The sequence below is a fragment of the Carcharhinus amblyrhynchos genome, chromosome 32 (genome assembly GCF_965287045.1).
Source record: "Carcharhinus amblyrhynchos chromosome 32, sCarAmb.v2.hapA, whole genome shotgun sequence".
Lineage (NCBI taxonomy): Eukaryota > Metazoa > Chordata > Chondrichthyes > Carcharhiniformes > Carcharhinidae > Carcharhinus > Carcharhinus amblyrhynchos.
In genome coordinates, this window is record NC_137355.1 from 12,883,072 (window position 1) to 12,909,900 (window position 26,829).

Consider the following 26,829-nt stretch of genomic DNA (forward strand, 5'->3'; position numbering starts at 1 on the left):
AGTATGGCCAATCCCCCAAACCTACACATCTTTAGACACTAAAGGACAATTTAGTATGGCCAATCCACCTAACCTACACATCTTTAGACACTAAAGGACAATTTAGTATGGCCAATCCCCCAAACCTACACATCTTTAGACACTAAAGGACAATTTAGTGTGGCCAATCCACTTAACCTACATATCTTTGAAGTGTGGGAGGAAACCAGAGCACTCATGGAAACCCGTGCAGACACGGGGAGAATGTGCAAACTCCACACAGATGTTAGAAATTGCAAGTTGCTGCCTCCTCATCACCACCACCACGATCACCTCTCTGGTTTCACCCCCCAGAATGTGACCCGGCACAGCTCCATCCCTTGTTGGACCAGCTGCATTTTGACCTAAAAAGTTATCCTTTAAGAAAGTTGGGGCTTATCAGCTAGGTCCAGCAACACCAAGTCAAATATGGTTAAAGTGGAACTCAAAACCTTTTATACACACACACACACACACACACACACAGACACACACACACAGACACATACAGACACACACTGACACACACACACACACACACACACACAGACACACACATACAGACACACACTGACACACACACACACACACACACAGACACACACATACAGACACACACTGACACACACACACACACACACAGACACACACATACAGACACACACTGACACACACACACACACACACACACACACAGACACACACATACAGACACACACTGACACACACACACACACACACACACACAGACACACACATACAGACACACACTGACACACACACACACACACACACACACATACAGACACACACTGACACACACACACACACACACACACACACACACAGACACACACATACAGACACACACTGACACACACACACATACACACACACACACACACAAAACAGTTTATAATCTTGCAGAAGAAAGGAGCAGAGGTGGCATGTTATTTTTATTCCAATTAACATTCATTCTTTCCTTGGGCAGCGCAGTGGGTAACGCTGCTGCCTCACAGCTCCAGGGACCTGGGTTCGATTCCCGGCTTGAGTAACTGTCTGTGTGAAGCTTGCATGTTCCCCCCATGCCTACGTGGGTTTCCTCCGGGTGCTCCGGTTTCCTCCCACACTCAAAAATGTGCGGGTTAGGTTGATTGGCCGTGCTAAATTGCCCCTCCGTGTCCCGGGATGCGTAGGTTAGAGGGGTAAATATACGAGGTGCTGGGGATGGGGCCAGGATGGGATTGTGGCCGGTGCAGACTCAATGGGCCGAATGGCCTCCTTCTGCACTGTAGAGATTGTATGATACTTCCAAAAGAGCAAAGAAAATTACAGCACAGGAACAGGCCCTTTGGCCCTCCAAGTCTGCACCGACCATGCTGCCCGACTGAACTAAAAACCCCTACCCTTCCGGGGACCATATCGCTCTATTCCCATTCTTTTCAAGTCTCCATATCCTCGATCCCCATCCTATTCCCTTAATGATGGTGAGAGACAAAGTGGATGGATTTAAATATTTACATGTGTGTCAGTTACCCTATTTCCGATTCTGCTTCATTATATTTTATAACACGTACATTTTCTCCCCCTCTTCGGATCACCAGTGGAAAAACGTTTGCTCCATCCCACTTTAGTGTCTGATCGAACCAGATGAGGTGTTGAGGCAGGGGGAGGCCCGCACCGCTTGTTTCTTTTGATCCCTGAAGTGATTACAACAGCTGGAAATGTTATTTTGCGGGAGAGAATTAATTATTTTGCTCTCCCCTTGCATTACAGGCACGTCTGGTGTGATACGAAAGCGCCAACCATTAGCACACTGTCAGCACGCAATCACTCATTTGTGGCTTCGAGGTGTGAATTATCCTTCATGAATTTCTCCTGAAAGGATCTGCAATGTTCAGCTTCTCCTAATGTTTAATTGGGAAGGCCAAATGGAGTTTAACGTAACAGAGAAGATGCACTAACTGGTCAGTTGAGATCTTTTCTTACCTCATTCCTGGAACATGGCTGTCGCTGGCTGGGCCGGCGTTTATTGCCCATCCCTAGTTGTCCGAGACTCAACCACACCTTTGGGCTGTGGGAGGAAACTGGAGCACCCGAAGGAAACCCACGCAGACACGGGTAGAACACGTGAAGGCTCCAGACAAGCAGTCACCCAAGGCCAGAATTGAACCTGAGTCCTTGGCACCATGAGCTAGCTGTAAAAGTTGGTGAGAGTCAATGTGTCAAATTTCCTTAGTCTTCTGAGAAAGTAGAGGCGTTGGTGGGCTTTCTTAACTGTAGTGTCAGCACTGGGGACCAGGACAGGTTGTTGGTGATCTGAACACCTAAAAGCTTGAAGCTCTCGACCCTTTCTACTTCAACCCCGTTGATGTAGACAAAGGGCATGTTCTCCTTTACACTTCCCAAAGTCGATGACAATCTCCTTCATTTTGTTGACATTAGTATAGATTGGTATTTGATGGGCTGAAGGGCCTGTTTCTGTGCTGTGTGACCCAATGACTCTATGATATGACACACATTCTTTCCCGTGATGGTATGGTGCTATATCCGCAAGGCATATTACAATAGTCTCTACTGATAGCTGGTGCATGATAATGAGCAGTTGTGCTCGGAAAAGCTGGCATTGTATCTCTAGACATGATGACAGCAGAAACGGTCTCATCTGTGACCAAGGGCAAGGGGTTAGTGACCAAGAACTTCGTTCGTGCATCAGTGAATGAGCACCAGAGAAACAGGAACACAGGAATTCGGAGCGAGAGTGGGCAATTCAATCCTTGAATCCACTCCGCCATTCTATATGATCATGGCTGATTTCCATCTCATCCTAACTCCACTTCCCTGTTTTCAAAGAAGAACAAAGAACAACACAGCACGGGAAACAGGCCCTTCGGCCCAACGAGCCCGCGCCACCATTTTAACATTGTGAGTGCCTTCTTTGACCTATGACCTTTGTCTACGCCTATTGGACTCCACAATAACGGAACCATAACCAGATTGAGGGACGGCTAATTTAGGGACAATTTCCCCTTCATCCCATGAAATGTGAAGGAAGCACATATTTCGCAATCTTGGTTGGAAGCCTTGTAATTTTTTTTTTGCCATCTTTATGCAAGTATTTAAGAGTCATTCTGTTTATATTGCCTCATTTTTGTCACAGGTTTTAGGCTGTTTATCACTCAAGTCACTCAAAGTTTCCAGTGCTTCTGTGTGGTATTTTTCACGAGCTTCTTGGCACTCATTCAAATGCTGAGTAACATATTTTTTTTCTCAGCTTCTATTAATTAAATTAACACCTTAATTCTTTCATTAAATGGGTCACTTCCTTTACAACTCTCCTTCAGCATTGGGACTTGTATGCGTTAAGTTATTCATCTGCACGCTGAACACATGTGAGTGAGGCAGACGCAATGGGGAGAAATCATAGAATTTCTGCAGTGCAGATGGAGGCCATTCAGCCCATCAAGCATGCACTGACCACAATCCCACCCAGGCTGTATTCCCGTAACCCCACATATTTACCCTTCTAATCCCCCTGACACTAGGGTCAATTTAGCATGCCCAATCAACCAAACCTGAGCATCTTTGGACTGTGGGAGGAAACCGGAGCACCCGGTTGAAACCCACGCAGACACGGGGAGAATGTGCAAACTCCACACAGACAGTGACCCGAGCTTGGAGTTGAACCCGGGTCCCTGGCGCTGTGAGGCAGCAGTGCTAACCAATGTGCCGTTCTATCCCTGTCTGCATCTTGTAACATGATATCAGTCTTTGCAGTTGAAAAGAATTTTGTGGAAATTGGGTAGACTGGGGGAGCATCAGCCTAGCTGATGCAAATCTGTCACTTTTTTTATGAATTCATGGGAAATGGGCGTCGCGGGCTAGGCCAACATTTATTGCCCATCTCCAGTTGCCCCTGAGCAGGTGGTGGTGAGCTGCCTTCTTGAAACAGTGCTCCGACTGAGAGGCCATGTCAAAAGGCAGTTGAGAGTCAACCACATTGCTGTGGCTCTGGAGTCACGTGTAGGCCAGACCAAGTAAAGCCAGAAGATTTCCTTCCCCATTAATGAACTGAATGGGTTTTTCCAGCAATCGACAATGGTTTCATGGTCATCAGTAAATTCTTAATTCCAGATTTTTTTAAATTGAATTCAAATTCCACCATCTGCCGTGGTGGGATTCGAACCCAGGTCCCCAAAACAGTAGCTGAGTTTCTGAATTAAGAGTCGAGCAATAATACCACCGGGCCATCACCAGTCCTTGTTATATGTTTAACAGGGTTGCAAGTTGCTTGAAGAGCTGATCACATGACTCGATGGTGATGTCATTAGGGTGTTGCCACAGGTTGCTGTTTTACTTCCTGTTTGTACTCTGTGCAGGCAAAATCTCTGAGAATAAATCCATTGTTTTTAATTTCAATCCATGCATGCAACCAGTTCCTTGTCTTTTTGTTAAAACCCACAACCCCTGATGTAGTTTGGATGTTATATATGTGCAGAGGTGGCCACGGCGAGTGCCGAGGTACCTGAACAGCTGTCTGATGGTGAGGATGAATTATAGAGTCATAGAGATTTACAGCATGGAGACAGGCCCTTCAGCCCAACTTGTCCATGTCGCCCAGTTTTTACCACTAAGGTAGTCCCAATTGCCCGCATTTGGCCCATATCCTTCCATACCCATTTTACCCATGTAACTGTCTAAATGCTTTTTAAAAGACAAAATTGTACCCGCCTCTACTTCTACCTCTGGCAGCTTGTTCCAGACACTCACCACCCTCTGTCAAACAATTGTCCCTCTGGACCCTTCTGTTTCTCTCACCTCTTACCTTAAACCTATGCCCTCTAGTTTTAGACTCCCCTACCTTTGGGAAAAGATATTGACTATCTAACTGATCTGTGCCCCTCATTATTTTATAGACCTCTACAAAGTCACCCCTCAGCCTCCCACGCTCCAGAGAAAAAAGTCCTCAGTCTATCCAGCCTCTACTTATAACTCAAACCATCAAGTCCCAGTAGCATCCCAGTAAATCTTTTCTGCACTCTTTCTAGTTTAATAATGTCCTTTCTATACTAGAGTGACCAGAACTGGAGGCAGTATTCTAAGTGTGGCCTTACCAATATCTTCTACAAGTCCAACAAAACATCCCAACTCCAGTATTCAAAGAACAAAGAACAAAATACAGCACAGGAACAGGTCCTTTGGCCCTCCAAGCTTGTGCCAATCATGATGCCTTCCTAAACTAAAACCATATGCATTTACCCAGTCTGTATCCTTCCATTCCCATCCTGTTCGTGTATTTGTCTAGTTGATCCTTAAATGCCACTGTCGTACCTGCTCCCACTGCCTCCCTGGGCCGCGCATTCCAGACATTCATTACCCTCTGTGTAAAAAAACTTGCCTCGCACATCTCCTCTAAACTTTTCCCCACGTGCCTTAAACCTATGTCCCCTAGTACTTGACATTTCTACCCTAGGAAACATCATCTGACTATCCACTCTGTTCATGCCACTCATAATCTCATGAGTCACATCCGACCAGTCCATATTCCCACTCAGAGATCTATCAGGTCGCCCCTCAACCCCCATTTCTCCAGTGAGAACAATCCGAGTTTATCCAACCTCTCTTCGTAACTAATGACCCTCCATAGCAGGCAACATCCTGGTAAACCTCTTCTGTACACTCTCCAAAGTATCCACATCCTTCTGATAGTGTGGCGACCAGAATTGTACACAATATTCTAAATGAGGCCTAACTAAGGGTCTGTACATGATCTGCCAAATTTTATACTCAATGCCCTGACCAATGAAGGCAAGCATGCCGCATGCTTTCTTGATTATTTTATCCAATTGCATTGCCACTTTCAGCGATCGGTGGACATGTACGCCCAGATCTCTCTACCTGGCAATACTCCTAAGGGTATACAGTATTATACATTTACTGTATAATTCCTACATGTATTGGACCTTCCAAAATGTATTACTTCACACTTTTCCGGATTGAACTCCATTTGCCATTTCATCGCCCAAACTGCCAGCCGATCTATATCTTGCGTTATCCTCTGACAATCCTCTTCACTACCCGCAGGTACACTTCAATGTTCAATGTTCTGACCACACAGGTGGTAAAGATGGTGTTCGATTCAGCTTGGCACAAGGAGGTAAGGGTGGAGGTCTTGATGCCAGCTCAGTGGTCAAAATGGGATGCTGGCATGACAGAGTGGTGCGAGGATTGGCGGGGGTGGTGTTATGACATTTGAGCAGTGTGGTTAAACATGGTGGCATGCATCAGAGCATGAAAGTCCAGTTGATTCTCACACAAACCCCTGCTCTGGCCCTTGTGCCAGTTGATCTCTCGGGGGAAGAGGGGGCATGCTGAGGGGGCAACGTCTCATCCGACCAGCCCACGTTCTGCCAACTCAGCACTCCGGAAGGACACAGCGCACACATGGAGAGTCAGTACAGAGTGAATGTCACCACATCAGCTTATAAAAGGGGGAGTCAGAGACAAGGGCATAGTTATAGAACCCTAGAATCCCACAGTACAGAAGGAGGCCATTCAGCCCATCGAGCCCACATCGACCACAATTCCATCCAGCCCCTATTCCCGTAATCCATGCATTTACCTGGCTAGTCCCCCTGATACTAAGGGACAATTTAGCCTGGCCAATCCACCTAACCTGCACTTGGACTGTGGGATGAAACTGGTGCACTCGGAGGAAACCCACGCAGAAACAGCTCCTCTCGGAGGAGGGTGGAAAGTCACAAGGACGCCCCAGTAGGTTGGAACGTAGAATCTCCGGAATCTTCTTATTACCTTTCAGTACTTTGTTTCTAATCAAAAAAAGACAATACAAATAATTAAATCCAATCATGTCACATGAGGGACAAACCAGATCCAAGCTGACAAGACACTGCATCCCATCTTGGACTCAGAATCACAGAATCCCTGCAGTGAGTGCCATTCGGCCCATCGAGTCTGCACTGACAACAATCCCACTCAGGCCCTATCCCCATGTATTTAGCCTACTAATCCCCCAGACAGTAAGGGGCAATTAAATATGGCCAATCCACCTAACCCGCACGTCTTTGGAATGTGGGAGGAAACCAGAGCGCCCGGAGGAAACCCACGCAGGCACGGGGAGAACATGCAGACTCCACACAGTGACCCAAGGCCGGAATTGAACCTGGCTGCCTGGCGCTGTGAGCAGAGTAAATACATGGGATTATGGGGATAGGGGCCTGAGAGCCCTGTCAGTACAGGCACGATGGGCCGGATAACCTCGCTCTGCTCTGTAGGAATTCTATTCCATTCTATTTGTCTTTTAACCCACATTTTGTAAGTTTTATCCCTGTCCGTGATTGTTTGATTCTCTCCGTGTACGGCAGAGAGAGATATTTAAAGTGAGCACTCAGCTGTGTCTCCAGAAGAACGGGTCGATCGTCCATCTGCAGTTTTAAGTCACTTTAATGCAGGAGAGACCGAGGGAAAGCAGCCAGACGCTGGATTCAGCCTGAAGCAACCCAGTCACATTCCCTTCCCCACACTGCTCTGTGTGTGTGTGTTTGTGCGTTTGTCCTTGTGCATGTTTGTGTGTGTGTATGCATACTTATATGTGTGCGTGTAGGCATTTGTATGTCTATGTGTCTGTGTGTGTGTGTGCATGTATGTGTGTGTGTCTATATGTACAAATCTATGTGTGTTTGAATGTGTTTGTCCATGTGTGTATTTGTCCATGCATGTGTTGTCACTATGTGTGTGTGTGTGTGCATGTATGTGTGTGTGTCTATATGTACAAATCTATGTGTGTTTGAATGTGTTTGTCCATGTGTGTATTTGTCCATGCATGTGTTGTCACTATGTGTGTGTGTGTGTGTGAGTGTGTGCCTGTGTGTATATGCAGTTGTGTAAGTGTATGTTTGTGGTTGTGTGTATGTGTGTGTGTGTGTATGTGTAGCTATGTGTGTGTCTGTGTCTATATGTGTGTGGCTGTGTGTGTGTGCAGCTATGTGTGTCTTTGTGTCTATATGTGTGTGGCTCTGTGTATGCGGCTGTATGTGTGTCTGTATGTCTATGTATGTGTGTGTCTATGTGGCTGTGTGTGTGTAGGCATCTGTGTGTGTTTGTATGAGTTTGATGCCATTACCAGCCAGTCTCTACACCTATTACCACCAATAAACAGGCCTCCCTCAGCTAGTGCAGTAAAGATTCTTCCTTGAGACAAAACTGAAGAACAGCAGCTCCAGACGGGCAGGTTGTCAGCCTGGGTTATGTGCTCAGATCCTGAAAGACAAGCTGAATGCTCAACCTTCCCACTGAGGGACAACAAGTCTAGCAGCTGAGAAAAGGGAAACGTTTGCGAATGTGATTGTAGAATATTCAGGTGGAGGAAATTGATTAAAGCACTCTGTTCCATCGTTCCTCCTTGCGTACACATTGCATATTTGACCCAAATGCCTGCGAGCGCTTTTAATGTCAGCTTTACAAGGATTCTGGAATGCCAGTACGATGCGTCTGTAACCATCAGATCATGCATAACAAAACAGCAGAATCATTTTTGGAAAGGTGTTCCATTTCAATTTAGATGTAAAATATTTTATTAGTTTTTGCAAGTGAAATATTAATTTAATGTTCTGACATTGCCTTAACACCTCATCTCAACAAACACCAGACCTTTCACTCATGTATTATTTCTTTAATAAAAAAAAACGAATATTATTTTATACAAACACATGAGTGAAAAAGCAATGCTTTCAATAAAAAGTAATTCTGGGCAAAAAAAATCTTTAGAAGTTTCCCCTCAGTGATTAATTTTCTTACAATATTTCAAAGATTTCCAGCGACCTCACTTCACTTTCAATCAACTGTTCCCCTATTCCATTTGCTTTTTCAATCTTCAGTAATTCCAGTGATGGCCCAGGTGACATTTTAATTGTTATATTGGTTTGTGTCATGAAGATGCACTTCAGGCCAAATAAATTACTTTTATTGTAGAAATCCTAGATTCCCTACAGTGCTGAAGGAGGATATTTGACCCATGCACTGACAACAATCCCACCCAGGCCCCATCCCCACATATTTACCCCGCTAATCCCTCTTCCCTACACATCCCAGGACATTAAGGGGCAATTTTCCATGGCCAATGTGCCTAACCCGCACATCTTTGGACTGCAGGAGGAAACTGGAGTGTCCGGAGGAAACCCACGCAGAATGTTCAAACAGACAGTAGCCCACCAAGTCTGTACCCACCCTCCGACAGTGCATCTTACCCACTCTCCATCCCAGTAACACCACGTATTTTCCCCGGTAATCCCCCTAACCTACACATTTTTGAGAACTAAGAGGCAATTTAGCATGGTCAATCCACCTAAGTTACACATCTTTAGATACTAAGGCAATTTAACATGGCCAATCCACTTCATGTGTACATCTTGGGACACTAAAGGGCAACTTAGCACAGCCAATCACCTAACCTGCACATCTTTTGGACAGTAAGGGGCAAATTATCATGGCCAGTCCATCTAACCTGCATATCTTTTGGACACTAAGGGGCAAATTAGCCTGGCCAATCCACCTAACCTGCACATCTTTTGGACATTAAGGGGCAATTTAGCATCGCCAATCCACCTAACCTACACATCTTTGGGCAGTGGGAGGAAACTGGAGCGCTTGCAGGAAACCCATGCAGACACGGGGAGAAGGTGCAAACTCCACGCAGATAGCAATCCAAGCTGGGAATTGGACTTGGGTCCCTGGAGCAATGAGGCAGCAGTGCTAACTACTGTGCCACCGTGCCACTAATCCTTCAAATGGAGACATGAATTGAACTTTGAAAGAGCTTTTAACACAGTAAAGTGACTTGAACTCACAGCCAGGATGGCTACCTGATTTACATCGCTGCACATTCCACGTTCAAACCCCCCATTGAGAGGAGGTGGCTTGTCTGCAATGCTCACCAAAGACCACCACCTCAGAGGAATATGAATAAACTATATTTCTTATTCCGTTGTTGTAATGTCCAGATACATAACTGTTGGAGATAGACAATCAACCCTAACCACTTCAACACTGGCTTGACCGAATCAAGTTACAATTAGAGACCACAACATCCATGGTGGCACAATGGTTAGCATTGCTGCCTCACAGTGCTAAGGACCTGTGTTCGATTCCAGCCTTGGGTGATTGTGTAGAGTTTGCACATTCTCCCCATGTCTATGTGGGTTTCCTCTGGGTGCTCCACTTTCCTCCCACACTCCAAAAATGAGAAGGTTATGTGGATTGGCTAAATTACCCCTTAGTGCCCAAAGATGTCGCGATTAGGTAAATTGGCCATGGTAAATTGCCACTTAATGTCGGTGGGACTAGCAGGATAAATACATTGGGTTGCGTGGATTTTCTTTTCAAGTTTATTTACTAGTGTCACAAGTAGGCTTACATTAACACTGCAATGAGGTTACTGTGAAAATCCCCTAGTTGCCACATTCCGGCGCCTGTTTGGATAAGCTGAGGGGGAACTTAGCACCTAACCGGCACGTATTTCAGACTGTGGGAGGAAACCGGAGTACCCGGAGGAAATCTACACAGTCGCAGGGACAATGTACAGACTCTGCACAGAGACCCGAGGCCGGAATTGAACCCGGGTGCCTGGAGTTGTGAGGCAGCAGTGCAAACCGCTGTACCACCAGCATCCTTAATCAGCATCATTCAGAAACGCACATGAAAATCTTCCATGTAAACCCAAAATGTTCCGAAAGGTGCTTTTTCAAATTCTTTAATAGGTGCTGTGGTGTGATTTTTGAAGTCAGGTTATACATCCACCTCCTGCTCCTGGGAGAAATACAGTGAGAAGCCCATTATTCATACCCGACAGTACAGAGTAATCACAGGCTAGCGATTAACCCAGTAATCCCTAGGTCAAAATTCTGGAACTCCCTCCCTAATGGCACTGTGGGCCAACCCACAGCATGGGATTCAAGAAGGCAGCTCACCACCTCCTTCTCAAGGGGCAACTGGAGATGGGCAATAAATGTTGGCCCACCCATGTCCCAGGGATTAATTTTTTTAAAAAGTCGCTGAAATGGTTACACACTCACCCTGGCAATTCTCACAAATGTGGAGATGCCGGTGTTGGACTGGGGTAAACACAGTAAGAAGTCTCTCAACACCAGGTTAAAGTCCAACAGGTTTATTTGGTAGCAAAAGCAGCTAGCTTTCAGGGAACTGCTCCTTTGTCAGGGTAAGTGGGAGTAACTCACTTGAGCAGCGTTCTGAAAGCTAGTGGTGTTTGCAACCAAATAAACCTGTTGGACTTTAACCTGGTGTTGTGAGACTTCTCATTGAACTCTTACAAAGTCATCAAGCCTTCTCTATAACATTATCCATCGTAAAAACATGAGATCTGTACAACACTGGATAAAGGTTGAAAGCATGAAATGGCAGCACTTTCTCTGTTTTCCATCAACTTTACTCCAAGGGCGGGACTTCATGGCCTCACTCTGACAAGATGGTAAAATCCCGCCCAATGGAAATTTCTGTTCTGGGAACCTTGCCTACACTGCTCCTTCTCTGGGGGGGAGAAGTGATAGAATGTCAGCCCAAATATTTTCATCCGCTATTCCGTTTTTTTGATTCATTTGTGGGACATGGGTGTCTCTGGCTGGGCCAGCGTTTATTTCCCATCCCTAGTTGCCCCTTGAGAAGGTGGTGGGTGAGCTGCCTTCTTGAATCGCTGCAGTCCACGTGCTGTGGGTTGACCGTTAGGGAGGGAATTCCAGGATTTTGACCCAGTGACTGCGAAGGAACGGCCGATATATTTCCAAGTCAGGATGATGAGTGGCTTGGAGGGGAACTTGCAGGCGGTGGTGTTCCCATGTATCTGCTGCCCTTGTCCTTCCAGATGGAAGTGGTTGTTGGTTTGGAAGGTGCTGTCTAAGGATCTTTGGTGAATTGCTGCAGTGCATCTTGTAGATGGTACACACTGCTGCTACTGAGTGTCGGTGGTGGAGGGAGTGGACATTTGTGAATGTGGTGCCAATCAAGCGGGCTGCTTTATCCTGGATGGTGTTGAGTTTTTTGAGTGTTGTTGGAGCTGCACCCATCCAGGCAAGTGGGGAGTATTCCATCACACTCCTGACTTGTGACTTGTAGATGGTGGACAGGCTTTGGGGAGTAAGGAGGTGAGTTGCTCACCTTTCCTCAACTGTACCAGGGCGGAATGGTGGCACAGTGGTTAGCACTGCTACCTCACAACACCAAGGATCCCAGGTTCAATTCCCGGCTTGGGTCACTGTCTATGTGGAGTTTGCAGGTTCTCCCTCGTGTCTGCGTGAGTTTCCTCCGGGTGCTCCCATTTCCTCCCGCAGTCCAAAGACGTGCAGGTGGATTGGCCGTGCTAACTTGCTCCTTATTGTTAGGGATCTAGCTAGACTAAACGCATGGGATTCGGGTCTGGGTGGGATTGTAGTCGGTGCAGATTTGACGGGTCGAATGGCCTCCCTCTGCAGGTTCTATTTTGTCACTCGGTGCCTCCGCACAGTCACAGGGTGTCAAATCTCAAATAGTCACAGCTAAAATTTGATTAAAAGTGCATAATACAATGCATTTTCTGTTGAAAAAATCAGCATCGCTTCAAACAGTGCTCTGAAATTTAATCAACATCCATCAGGTTGCTAACATTCCCCAGGTGTTGTGCCTTTTCAGTCTAAATTACTAATTCCAGATTCAAACAACAAACTGATTCTTGCTGCAAATTACAGTGTTGGGATGTTTAGAGTCCTGAATCAGTAACTTTGCTTGCTATGTTCACATTAACCATTTGTTCTGAACAAAGAGTCTTTTTGTAATAAGGGGGTGAATTTTCCTTTCCAGGTTCGGAAACCCAGTGACTGGAATATTTCCATGTCCTTGACCCTGTCCTGCATCAACGCTGGTCACTGCCTCATTTCCTAGTGGCTTTTGCTACCAAATAAACCTGTTGGACTTTAACCTGGTATTGTGAGACTTCTTACTGTGTTTGCCCCAGTCCAACACCGGCATCTGAACTCGTTGGAGTTTAGAAGGATGAGGGGGGATCTTATAGAGACGTATAAGATAATGAAGGGGATGGATATGGTAGAGGTAGAGAGATTCTTCCCGCTTAGAAAGGATAGCAGGACTAGAGGGCACAGCCTCAAGATAAGGGGGGGACAGTTTAGATCAGAATTGAGGAGGAACTTCTTCACTCAAAGGGTGGTGAATCTCTGGAATTCTCTGCCCATTGAAGTGGTGAAGGCTACCTCACTAAATATATTTAAGTCACGGGTAGATAGAATTCTGATAGACAGGGAAATTAAGAGTTATGGGGAGAAAGCGGGAAAGTGGAACTGATCCACTTCAGATCAGCCATGATCTTATTGAATGGTGGGGCAGGCTCGAGGGGCTAGATGGCCTACTCCTGCTCCTATTTCTTATGTTCTTATCTCCACATCATTTCTAAAGCGGCAGCTGTTAAGAGATGTGAAGGCAGGCTGGATGCCAAGCTAGGAGTGTGGGCATGGGGGGGGGGGAGGACAGGGAAGGGGGTGGGGGACAGTGGCTGGACATGGAGTTATAATTTAAAAAGCAAACAGTAGCCTCCCTTTGGAAATTGATAGAGGGAGGAAAGGACAAGTGCCACATTTCTCTGGTATCTCCCTTGGGGCTCTAATCGAGGCTGTGGTGGAGGTAACTTATTTTTAATCAATCATGAAAGCGAGAAAGACCATGCAGACATGGCTGCGATAGATGTGTTCACAAAGTCCAGTCTCTCCTCACAAAACCAAGCCTCACAGCTCCACCGATAGCAACTCAGTCACTGCTCGAGCGGTTGAGTTCCTGGCTCAGATCTTAACGATTTCTGGATGTTTGGAGATCGTTTGTTCCATGGGAAGACACCCCTCGGAAGGACAAATGAGAAGATTTGGCAGGAATTGCCCAGGCAGTATGAACTTCTGATGGAAAATTTCCCTGATCCCAGGAGCACCCCCCCCCTACACCCCCACAAATGACCCTGATTTAAAGATGGAGGCTTTGGACCGTTCTGATTCATTTATTCAGATAGTGTACATCCACAGGCGATTCGGTCCGCCTTGTTGTCCAACAAGGGGCGTACACGCGGTGGGTCGTGCGAGGGCTGCTCTTGGATGTTGCTTCGAGAGTTGCCTAGTGCTTCACGTCCGTTAGCGCACGCTTAAACTGGACCAGCTGACGGGCAACACGACAGCTCAGTGACTATCACTGTTTGCTGTGCAGTTACAGGGACCCGGGTTGGATCTCCAACTTGGGTCGGTGTCTGTGTGAGTTTGCACATTCTCCCCGTGCTTGCGTGCGTTTTCTCCGGGTGCTCTGGTTTCCTCCCACACCCCAAAAACGTGCTTTTAGGCTGATTGGTGTTAATAAATTGTCCCTAAATTGGATCTCCCTTAATCTGGAGCACATATAATTCCCTAAATTTGCACCCCGTTATTGTGGAGTCCATGAGATGTAGACAAAAGTCGTAGGTAGAAGAAGGATTGGAATGATGCGCTCACTGAATGTTAAAATGGGCGGCGTGGGCTTGTAGGGCCAAAGGGCCTGTTTCCTGTGTTGTGTTGTTCTTTGTTCTTTATTCTTTGTTCTTTGTATTCAAAACTTTCGACTGAACAAAAAGGGTCGAACAACTGGGGAACTATGCAATCGATTGCCCTAACTTCCCCTTCTGACACGCAGACTGCCCCTGACCCCCACAGTGCCAGGGACCTGGGTTCGATTCCTGGCTTGGGTCACTGTCTGTGCGGAGTCTGCACATTCTTCTCATGTCTGTGTGGGTTTCCTCTGGGTGCTCCGGTTTCCTCCCGCAGTCCAAAGATGCGCAGGTTGTACAAAAATTGCAGAAAATTACATTATTATAGAAGCAGAGAGTGAGATAATGCATCTTGGAAGGTCCAACGCATGTAGGAATTATATAGTGAATGGTAGAACCCTTAGGAGTATCAACTGGCAGGCAGAGGGATCTGGGCGTACACGTCCACCGATTACTGAAAGTGGCAACGCAGGTGGATAAGGTGGTCAAGAAGGCATGCGGCATGCTTGCCTTCATCGGTCGAGGCATTGAATATAAAGTTGGGCAAGTCATGCTGCAGCTGTACAGAACCTTAGTTAGGCCTCATTTAGAATATTGTGTACAATTCTGGTCACCACACTCCCAGACGGACATGGAGGCTTTGGAGAAGGTACAGAAGAGGTTTATCAGGATGTTGCCTGATCTGGAAGGTATTAGCTATGAGGAGAGGTTAGATAAACTCAGTTTGTTCTCACTGCAACAACGGAGGTTGAGGGGTGACCTGATAGAGGTTTACAAGATTATGAGAGGCATGGACAGAGTGGATAGTCAGATGCTCTCTCCTAGGGTGGAAAAGTCAAGTGTTAAGGGACATAGGTTTAAGGTGCATGGGGAAAAGTTTAGACGAGATGTGCGAGGCAAGTTTTTTACACAGAAGGTGGTGAATGACTGGAAATTGCTGCCCGGGGAGGGGGGTGGGAGTGGGTATGGTGGCAGCATTTAGGGGGTAACTAGATGAATATATGAATAGGATGGGAATGGAAGGATATGGGCTCCGTAAGAATCATAGAGTCCTACAGTGTAGAGGGAGGCCATTCAGCCCTTCATGTCTGCACCAACCACAATCCCATCCAGGCTCTATCCCCATAGCCTCATCCATTTACCCTAGCTGGACCCCCTGACATTAAGAGACTATTTAGCATGGCCAATCCACCTAATATGCACATCTTTGGACTGTGGGAGGAAACCGGAGCATCCAGAGGAAACCCACCGGAAGAATGTGCAAACTCCACACAGACAGCGACCCCAGCTAGGATCAAACCCGGATCCCTGGCGCTGTGAGGCAGTAGTGCTAACCACTGTATAAGGACATACAGTTTTAGTTTAGGCAAGCATCATGATAGGCTTGGAGGGCCGAAGGGCCTGTTCCTGTGCTGTATTTTTCCTTGTTCTATGTTCAGAGAGAAAGCAAACATCGAGGCTGATTGCGAAGCCAGTCCTGATATTGTACTGGACAGGATCTGGAACTCTGAACACACACTGAAACCAGAACATATCTTAATTCTTATCTGCTTATTGGAAATGTTTTTTGCAAGCTGTCCCTGCCTGGCAAACACTGGTCTCGCAGTTGTTGCTATCATAAACTGTTTTGCTTGCTGTGTACTTTTCAGGAATGCGGTCAGTTTTCAGCATGCCTTCTGAGTTTTAAAATGCAGTCAATTTTTTTAAGCTTAGCAGAGTTAGTTGCGTTGGCAGAAATATCTTAAAAATGAAGTCTTTGCAGAGACTGAAGCAAACAGAGCTAAGCATACACACAGGATCCCTCGCTGCCTCAAGAAGTAATGGAAAATTCAGTCCCTGGTGTCACTAAATGTGGGGATGCCAGCGTTGGACTGGGATGGGCACAGAAGACTCACAACATCAGGATAAATCCAACAGGCTTATTTGGTATCATGAGCTTTCAGAGCACTGCTCCTTCTTCAGGTGAGTGGAGAGTTGGGTTCACAAACAGGGCATATATAGACAGAGACTCAATTGCATGATAATGGATGGGGTATGGGTCTTTACAGACAATCAAGTCTTTATAGGTACAAACAGTGTGAATGGAGAGAGGGATAATCTCTCAGTGTACCCAAACAGGCACCGGCGTGTGGCAACAGGGGGATTTTCACAGTAACTTCATTGCAGTGTTAACGTAAGCCAACTTGTGATACTAATAAATGAACTTTAAAACTTATGATGCGTAAGGCTGGCTCCAATCCTTTTGGCAATGGGAAATGGAGAGGGAAGAGGTGTGAATTGTCTCAAGCCAGGACAGTTTAGTAGGGTTTTGCAAGCCCAGGCTAAATGGTGGGGGTTACACGTAGTGTGGCATGAACCCAAGATCCCGGTTGAGGCCGCCCTCATGCATGCGGAACTTGGCTATCAGTTTCTGCTCGTGATTCTGCGCTGTCGTATGTCTTGAAGGCCTCAGAGAACGCTTTCCCGAAGATTGGAGGCTGAATGCCCGTGACTGCTGAAGGGAACCCCAACAGGAACAGGTGCCTGGTGATTGTCGAGCGATGTTCATTCATCCATTGTCGTAGCGTCTGCACGGTCTCACTGATGTAGCACACACACCGGGACATCCTTTCCTGCAGCGTATGTCACTAAGTGTGACGGCTGACTGAGTGACTGAACTCAACTAATGGGATATGTGATGAAACTTAAACTCACCTTCTTTTAATCGTAGGTCAGGAGTTCAGGGCTTGGTGAACTTTTGGCTTTCCTGTGCTGGCTGACAGCAGATTATATGTGAAGTGGACTTGAGAGGAATTCTGAAGATCTGAGTCACCCGATGAAGGAGCAGTGCTCCGAAAGCTCCTGATACCATAGAAACCCGTTGGACTTTAACCCGGTGTTGTGAGACTTCTTACTGAGCCCACTCCATCTCCACATCATTTGTATGGAACAAAATGGTAAGAGGTGAGAGTTGAAATGAATTGAAATGTATGCCTTGTGGAAGGGTTGATGAATGATTCTAACATATTAAAGGATTAACTCAAAAATCAGAGTTTACAATGTTACAAAGATGTGCGGGTTAGGTGGGTTGGCAGAACTAACTTGCCCCTTAGTGTCAGGGGATTAGCAGGGTCAATATGTGGGGTTATGGGCATGAGGCTGGGCTGGGATTGTGGGTCAATACAATCTCAATGGACCAAATGGCCTCCTTCTGTATTGTAGTATTCAATGTTAAATTCTCCTTCAGTGTACCCGAACAGGCACCGGAGTGTGGCAACTAGGGGATTTTCACAGTAACTTCATTGCAGTGTTAATGTAAGCCAACTTGTGATACTAATAAATGAACTTTAAAACTTATGATGTACAAGTGTGGCTCCAATCCTTTTGGCAATGGGAAATGGAGAAGAATTTGTGCAATCAATAACCAGCGGTGTGTGAAGGAGAAGGTGGCCTATTGTTGTTAATGGGACTATCCAATCTGCATCTTCATAGAATAGAATAGAGGCCATTCAGCCCATCATGTCTGCACCGACAACAATCCCTCCCAGGCCCTATTCCTGTAACCTCACTTAATATACCCTGACGCTAAGGGGCAATTTAGCATGGCCAATCAACCTAACCTGTACATCTGTGGACTGTGGGAGGAAACGGGAGCACCCGAAGGAAACCCATGCAGACATGGGGAGAACGTGCAGACCCCACACAGACAGTGGCCCGAGGCCGGAATCGAACCTGTGTCCCTGGGGCCACGAGGCAGCAGTGCCACTGAGCCACCCAAATTTTATTTGACCAAGTTCAAATAGGTTGATACCCCAGAACCTCGCAGGGTTAAATACAGCGAATGCTTATTGATAGATGGGAGGAAGTCAGGCCTGTCCAATTGATTCAGACAGCAGGCAGTTCATGGAATGCTAATTGTGGAGTGGATTAATGAGCTTCACTCTGATTCATTAGTGGTCATCACAGAAGGCAACCAATGCCTCAGGCTTCATATCTGTGACAGGAGCGCCTTCTCTGTGCATTGTATTACAAGTCATTTTCAATTCGATGGTGTCAGAAGGTGACAGCTGGACAGCCCAGGGAGGAATATTATCTCAGCTGTACGCAAATATGTAGCAGATCCACGTGAGAAATAAAGACGGAGGAATGTAGCTTTCATTTCTGTGGACTGATCAGTTCGCTTGATGCTCGGTGATTGTACCATGAGATTCTTCGACCAAGTCCGCCATTGGTCTCGCCTCTGAGTTGCAAGTTTCCGAATTAAAGCCCCACTCTAGTTGTGAGTATATAAATCTAGGCTGGCACTCCAAAGCAGTACTGCTGGTCATGCCACGCAGGCAGAGGCGTTCAGTTCGAAATGAGGCCCTGCCTACTTTCTCGGGTCAATGGGCGGCACGGTGGCACAGTGGTTAGCACTGCTGCCTCACAGCGCCAGGGAACCGGGTTCAATTCCCAGCTTGGGTCACTGCCTGTGTGGAGTTTGCACATTCTCCCCGTGTCTGTGTGGGTTTCCTCTGGGTGCTCCACAATCCAAAGCTGTGCAGGTCAGGTTGATTGGCCACGCTAAATTGCCCCTTAGTGTCCAGGGGATTAGCAGGGTAAATATGTGGGGTTATGGGGATAGGGCCTGGGTGGGATTGTGGTCGGTGCAGACTCAATGGGCCGAATGGCCTCCTTCTGCAATGTAGGGATTCTAACTGATTAAAAGCCTCCCTGCTATTTTGAATAAAACAGCGACGTGTTGCGAGAGCGGATGTAAATATTGGCTCATTTGAACATTAAGACTTGCATTTTTTTAGCAACTTTCACATCCTCGGAGTGTCCTACAGCTCTTCATCGCCCATGAGGATGATACGGTGGCACAGTGCTTAGAACTGCTGCCTCAGAGAGCCAAGGACCCAGGTTCAATTCCTGACTTGGGTCACTGTCTGTGTGGAGTTTGCACAGTCTCCCCGTGTCTGCATGGGTTTCCTCCAGGTGCTCTGGTTTCCTCCCAAAGTCCAAAGATGTGCGGGTTAGGTGGATTGGCCGTGCTAAATCCTCCCTCAATGTACCCGAACAGGCACCGGAGTGTGGCGACGAGGAGACTTTCACAGTAACTTCATCGCAGTGTTAATGTAAGCCTACTTGTGACACCAATGAATAAACTTACTCTCATCCATAATTCTGACTTTGCTGATTGCTTAGAGAGTCAAAGAATGGCCTGGGGAAGGCTTTTACTCAGAAACCACAGGCGAGCCAGCCCTCCGCTGCCCCACCTCTGCTCCCCCTCCCATGGCTAATGCATGCTCCAACAATTCCTGACCTCTTCAAGCAACACGCCTCTATCTTTGAACTTCAGACACATCGGGAGAATAGAGTTTCAAGCAGTTACCCTGGGACAGGATCCATAGGCTAGAGAGGTGATGTGTAAAATATATTCACAGCGCTGTCATTGACAAGAAAGCCTCGAGTGCTGGTGATGAAGCTTGAACAACACATTAGAAATTCAATCTCAGAAGTGGAACAGAGAAAAATAAATATGACTTTGGCCAAGTGATATAATGTATTGAGTGAAATGAGGTGACGCTTTATATAAGCTGGGTTACTGCAGGTCATCACAGCTCATATGTAGTGTTACAGTCATAGCTAGGGTGTAGAGAAAGGCCTACTTATTGTGAGGTAGGTCCATTCAAAAGTCTGACAGCAGCAGGGAAGGTGCTGTTCTTGAGCCAGTCAGTGCGTGAACTCAGATTTTTGTATCTTTTTCCCAACGGAAGAAGGTGGAAAAGAATGTCCAGAGTACGTGGCTCCTTAATAATGGGTAAGTTTTTCACTCAGAGGGTGGTGGGTGAGTGGAATCGGCTGCCGGCAGTGGTGGTGGAGGCAAATTCGATAGGGTCTTTTAAGACACTTCTGGATGAGTGCATGGAACTTAATAGAATTGAGTGTTATAGGTAGGGCTAGTAGGTAGGGATACCATCAGTGTAACTTGTGGGCCAAAAGGCCTGTTTGTGCTGTAGTTTTTCCATGTTCTATGTTCTTAATTATGCTGGCTGCTCTTCTGAGGCAGCGGGAAGTGTAGACAGAGTGTCTTCCCATTAATGGAAATACTTAGGCGTAAACTATTTTGCTTTGATTTGATTTGATTTATTATTGTCACATGCATTTACAGTGAAAAGTGTTGTTTCCTGCGTACTAAACACACTGTTCATAGAGAAGGAAAGGAGACAGTGCAGAATGTAGTGTTACAGTTATAACTAAGTTGTAGAGAAAGATCAACTTAATGCAAGGCAAGTCCATTCAAAAGTCTAACAGTGGCAGGGAAGAAGCTGTTCTTGAGTCGGCTGGTACGTGACCTCAGACTTTGTATCTTTTTCCCGAAGGAAGAAGGTGGAAGAGAGAATGTCTCAGGTTCGTGGGGTCCTTAATTATGCTGGCTGTTTTGCCGAGGCAGTGGGAAGCATAGACAATAGTTAGCGGATGGGAGGTTGTTTTGCATGATGGATTGGGCTACATTCACAACCTTCTGTAGTTCCTTGCGGTCTTGCGCAGAGCAGGAGCCCATACCAAGCTGTGATACAACCAGAAAGAATGCTTTCTATGGTGCATCTATAAAAATTGGTGAGAGTCGTAGCTGACATGCCAAATTTCCTGAGTCTTCTGAGAAAGTACAGGCTTTCTTAACTATAATGTCAGCATGGGGGGGACCAGAACAGGTTGTTGGTGATCTGGACACCTAAAAACTTGAAGGTCTTGACCTTTCTACTTCATCCCCATTGATGTAGACAGGGGCATGTTCTTCTTCACACTTTCTGAAGTTGCTGACAATCTCCTTCGTTTTGTTGACATTGAGGGAGAGATTATTGTTGCTGCACCAGTTCACCAGATTCTCTATCTCATTCCTGTACTCTGTCTCGTCATTGTTTGAGATCTGACCCACTACAGTGGTATTGACAACAAACTTGAAAATCGAGTTGGAGAGGAATTTGGCCACACAGTCCCAGGTGTATAAGGAGTATAGCAGGGGACTGAGAACACAGCCTTGTGGGGCACCGGTGTTGAGGATGATTGTGGAGGAGGTGTTATTGCCTATCCTTACTGATTGTGGTGTGTGAGTTAGCAAGTTGAGTTTTGGACTTTATTCCCTCTTCATATATTTTATGTTAATTACGATTAAGGCAATAAATATTTAATAGTTTGGCTACAGCATATGGTGAAATTTGCATTCAATAAATATCTGAAAAATCTACTAATCACCATGAAACCATTGTCAATTGTCGAAAAAACTCACCTGGTTCACAAATGCCCTTTAAGGAAGGAAATCTGCCGTCCTTACTCGGTCTGGCCTACATGTGACTCCAGAGTCACAGCAATGTGGTTGACTCTCAACTGCCGTCCAAGGGTAACTAGGGATGGGCAATAAATGCTGGTCTACCAGCGATGCCCACGTCCCATGAAAGATATGACTGACTCTCAACTACCCGCTGACTCTCACCAACTTTTACAGATACACCATAAAAGCATCCTTTCCTGATGTATCACAGCTTGGTATGGCTCCTGCTCTGTCCAAGACCGCAAGAAACTACAAAGAACTGTGAACGAAGCCCAGTCCATCACTCAAACCAGCCTCCCACCCATTGACTCCGTCTACACTTCCCACTGCTCGGAAAAGCAGCCAACATAATTAAGGACCTCACACACCCTGGACATTCTCTTTTCCACCTTCTTCCAATGGGAAAAAGATACAAAAGCCTGAGATCACATACCAATCGACTCAAGAACAGTTTCTTCCCTGCTGCCATCAGACTTTTGAATGGACCTACCTTGCATTAAGTTGATGTTTCTCTACTGTGACTGGAACACTACATTCTGCACCCTCTCCTTTCCTTCTCCCTTATGTACTCTATGAATGGTATGTTTCGCGCACAAGAAACATTTTTCACTGCATTTCAATACATGTGACAATAAATCAAATCAAAATGGCCTAGCCAGCCACTCAGTTCAAGGACAAAGAGGGATGGGCAATAAATGTGGGTCTTAAAACCAATTTTGGGCTCACTGGAAAGAGGCAAGGAACAGGTTGGGGTAGTGGTGGATTCATTCGAGAGTGTATCAAAGGACAGTACAGCACAGGAACAGGCCCTTCGGCCCGCCAAGCCTATGCCGACCGTGATGCCTGCCTAAATTAAAAGTGTATGGACTTACGGAATCCATATCCTTCCATTCCCATCCCTATTTGTGTATTTATCTAGTTGCCCCTTAAATGCCACTACTGTACCTGCCCCACCCCCCCTCCCCGGGCAGTTCCAGACATTCACCACCGTCTGTGTAAAAAACTTGCCTCGCACATCTCCTCTAAACTTTTCCCCACGCGCCTTAAACCTGTGTCCCTGAGCACTTGACTTTTCCACCCTAGAAAACAACATCTGACTATCCACTCTGTCCAGGCCCCTCATAATCTTGTAAACCTCTATCAGGTCACCCCTCAACCTCTGTCATTCCAGTGAGAACAAACTGAGTTTATCCAACCTCTCCTCATAGCTAATCCCCTCCAGACCAGGCAACATCCTGGTAAATCTCTGCTGTACTCTCTCCGAAACATCCACATCCCTCTGATAGTGTGGTGACCAGAATTGTACACCATATTCTAAATGAGACTTAACTAAGGTTCTGTACAGCTGCAGCATGACCTGCCAAATGTTATACTCAGCCGATGAAAGCAAGATGCCGTATGCTTTTTTGACCACCTCATCAACCTGCATTGCCATTTTCAGTAATCGGTGGACATGTACGCCCAGATCCCTCTGCCTGTCAGTCACTTGTTGGGTAACCCAGAGAAAACTACTGCCTGCAACCGTTTGGGAAGATTACTCGAGATTCTGAGAGTCAAACCCAAACTTCTCCAGGCGCTCAGCGACTTACCGACATTTAACAGACCCGAGAAAACCTCAGTTAATGAGAAAACTGGAGAATGCCAGATTCTGCAGCAGTTAACAATGCACTAAAATAATCCTCACAGGAATATGTGACTGAAATATGCAATAACTGCATACACAAATCCCTTCACAGATAGTTAATTACAGAGAGAGACAGACACCTCCCATTAAAGGAACAATTTCAGCCCCTATAATCCTCTCTCTCTCTTATCTCAGAACTTCTCTTCTGCTTTCCTCAATGTTGATGACCCCTCTCCTCTTTCCGCTATCTTGAATTGTCAAGGCTTCTCGCCTGCTTAAGATGCAGGTTTAAACTTAAATGACATCTCGGGCAATTTCAATTAAGGGAGTGATATTGATGGAACAATTCCAGCTATTTGTTCTGCTAGCTCGAAACTCCTTGCAGAAGTAGATATGAGTCCATTTTTTTAAAGACTCATTGGTGGGACATGGGGGCTGGCCAGCACTTATTGCCCCTCCGGAGTTGACCTTGGAGGGCAGTTGAGAGTCAACAGCACGCACTGCACAGTGGCACAGTGGTTAGCACTGCTGCTTCATAGCTCCAGAGACCCAGGTTCGATTCTTGGCATGTCTGCGTAGAGTTTGCACATTCTCCCCGTGTCTGTGTGGGTTTCCTCCCACAGTCCGAAAGGCGTTGCTGGTTTGGGTGTGTTGACCTGAACAGGCGCCACAGTGTGGCGACCAGGGGAATTTCGCATTAACTTCATTGCAATGTTAATGTAAGCCTACTTGTGACTAATAAATAAACTTTAACTTAACTTTAACATTGCTGGTCACCTACTTTGGACACAGCGGCTGGAGGTTTACTGTCCCGCGTGCCACGGGAATTGGCGGGACGAGGGTTTGATAATGGAATTTCCAGTCTCGCCTGAGTGAGGCTGTAAAATCCACCCCCCCCACATTTCTTTCAAGGGGGTGATTAACGGGGCAGCTACTCTTGGGTACTTCAGCAGTTGAACTAACAACAGAACATGGATCCTGCAATCCCATAATGCACTGGCTTGCAAAATAAAGCAAACCAGACCAGACGTACTGTATATAATGTCTATGAATAAAATTACCTGATCACGCACCTCATTGTGGACTTTGTGGGCGCTTATTGTGATCTAATTGGCTGCTGCATTGTCCCTATCACAACATTGTCCAATAAAACAAGGCATTGATTGGGCTGTAAAACATTTTGTGATTTGCCAAAAGATTCCTTTGTTTGGTCATTTGCAAAGAAGGCATTTATCTGCCTCTCATAGATAATGCGGGAAAATCACAGCAGGTCTGATGGTATCTGTGGAGGAGGGAAATTGAGCCAAGTGGGGGGGTGTTGTGGAAACCTGCTGATCTCCACAGTAACACAGGGACAGTGGGGCATGGGGAGGGGTGCTGGGCCATGGAGGCCTGGCTATAACAAGAGAAGCAGTGACAGGCCTCTGCGGCTCCCAGAGTGTAAAAACCTGCGCATGCACAATGGCGCACTCTGCTGCTATCGCACGTCTTTCGGGTGATTTAGGCCCCACCCACTCCCCCTACTGGCAGAATTCAGATCAAGGGTGTTTTTTTTATTGCATAGAGTACAGACGATTTTACTGGTGACCTCACCAAAAAAAAAGATTGAAATTCTCCCGTTCTCACCCTCATTCTGGATTTATAAATTGTTTGGTAAGATCGCCCTCTGTGTATATCTGTCACATATACACACACACACACACACACACGCACACACAGTCACACACACACATACATGCACACACACACATTGTGCACACACACACACTCTCACACACTTACACACATACCTGCACTCATACACACACACACACATACACACACTCACACCACTCACACACATATACACATTATGCACACACACACTCTCACACACACTTACACATATACCCACACTCACACACACTACACACTCACACACACTACACACTCACATACAAACACATACACATTATGCACACACACACTCTCACACACACTCACACACATACCCACACTCACACACACTCACACACATACACACACACATTATGCACACACACACTCTCACACACACTCACACACATACCCACACTCACACACACTCACATACAAACACATACACATTATGTACACACACACTCTCACACACACTCACACACATACCCACACTCACACACACTCACACACATACACACACACATTATGCACACACACACTCTCACACACACTCACACACATACCCACACTCACACACACTCACATACAAACACATACACATTATGCACACACACACTCACACACACTCACACACATACCCACACTCACACACACTCACACACATACACACACACATTATGCACACACACACTCTCACACACACTCACACACATACCCACACTCACACACACTCACACACATACACATACATGCACACACATACACATTATGCACACACACTCTCACACACTCACACTTACACACATACCCACACACTCTCACACACACACACACACACACACACACACACACACACACACACACACACACACACACACACACACACACACACACACACACACACACACACACACACACACCCCAAATTGGCCAAGCTACACCCGATCTGAAGCAGGGACAATGGGTAAGGTGACCTTTCAGTCCTTGACCCTGTACTTGTGACAATTAATCAGCCATTAACTTCCCACAGTCACAAAAACAGAAGCTATTTTGACAGATTCTGCTAACAGCTTGGTCATAAAAAGGTGAAAATACGGCAGCGCATTTCGCTTTGCCAGAGCACATTCTTATAGCTTCAAGATTATCCCAAAGTGGTGCTTAACTGTCAGCCTGCTAATAAAATTTCACTCATTTGCCAAGTGCCTGCATCCCTGGGCTATAGCTGGCAGCTAGCCTCAGTGAGAAGACAAATGGACAAAGAGTGATTCACCCTCCCTCTCTCCTTGGGACCAGGGATAAGCTCAATCTGAAATTGTGACAGACTGATCAAATCTTTCCCAGAATGTGGATGTCGCTGGCGAGACCAGTATTTATTGCCTATCCCTAATCGCCCTTGAGAAGGTATCAGTGGGCTGCCTACTTGAACTGCTTCAGTCTGTGTGGTGTAGGTACACTCACAGCGCTGTTAGGGAGGGAGCTCCAGGATTTTGACGGAGCGGCAATGAAGGAACAACAACACGGTGGTTAACACTGCTGCCTCACAGCGCCAGGGACCCGGGTTCAATTCCAGGCTCGGGTGCCTGTCTGTGTGGAGTTTGTACATTCTGCACATATGCTTGGGTTTCCTCCTCCGGGTGCTCCGGTTTCCTCCCACACTCC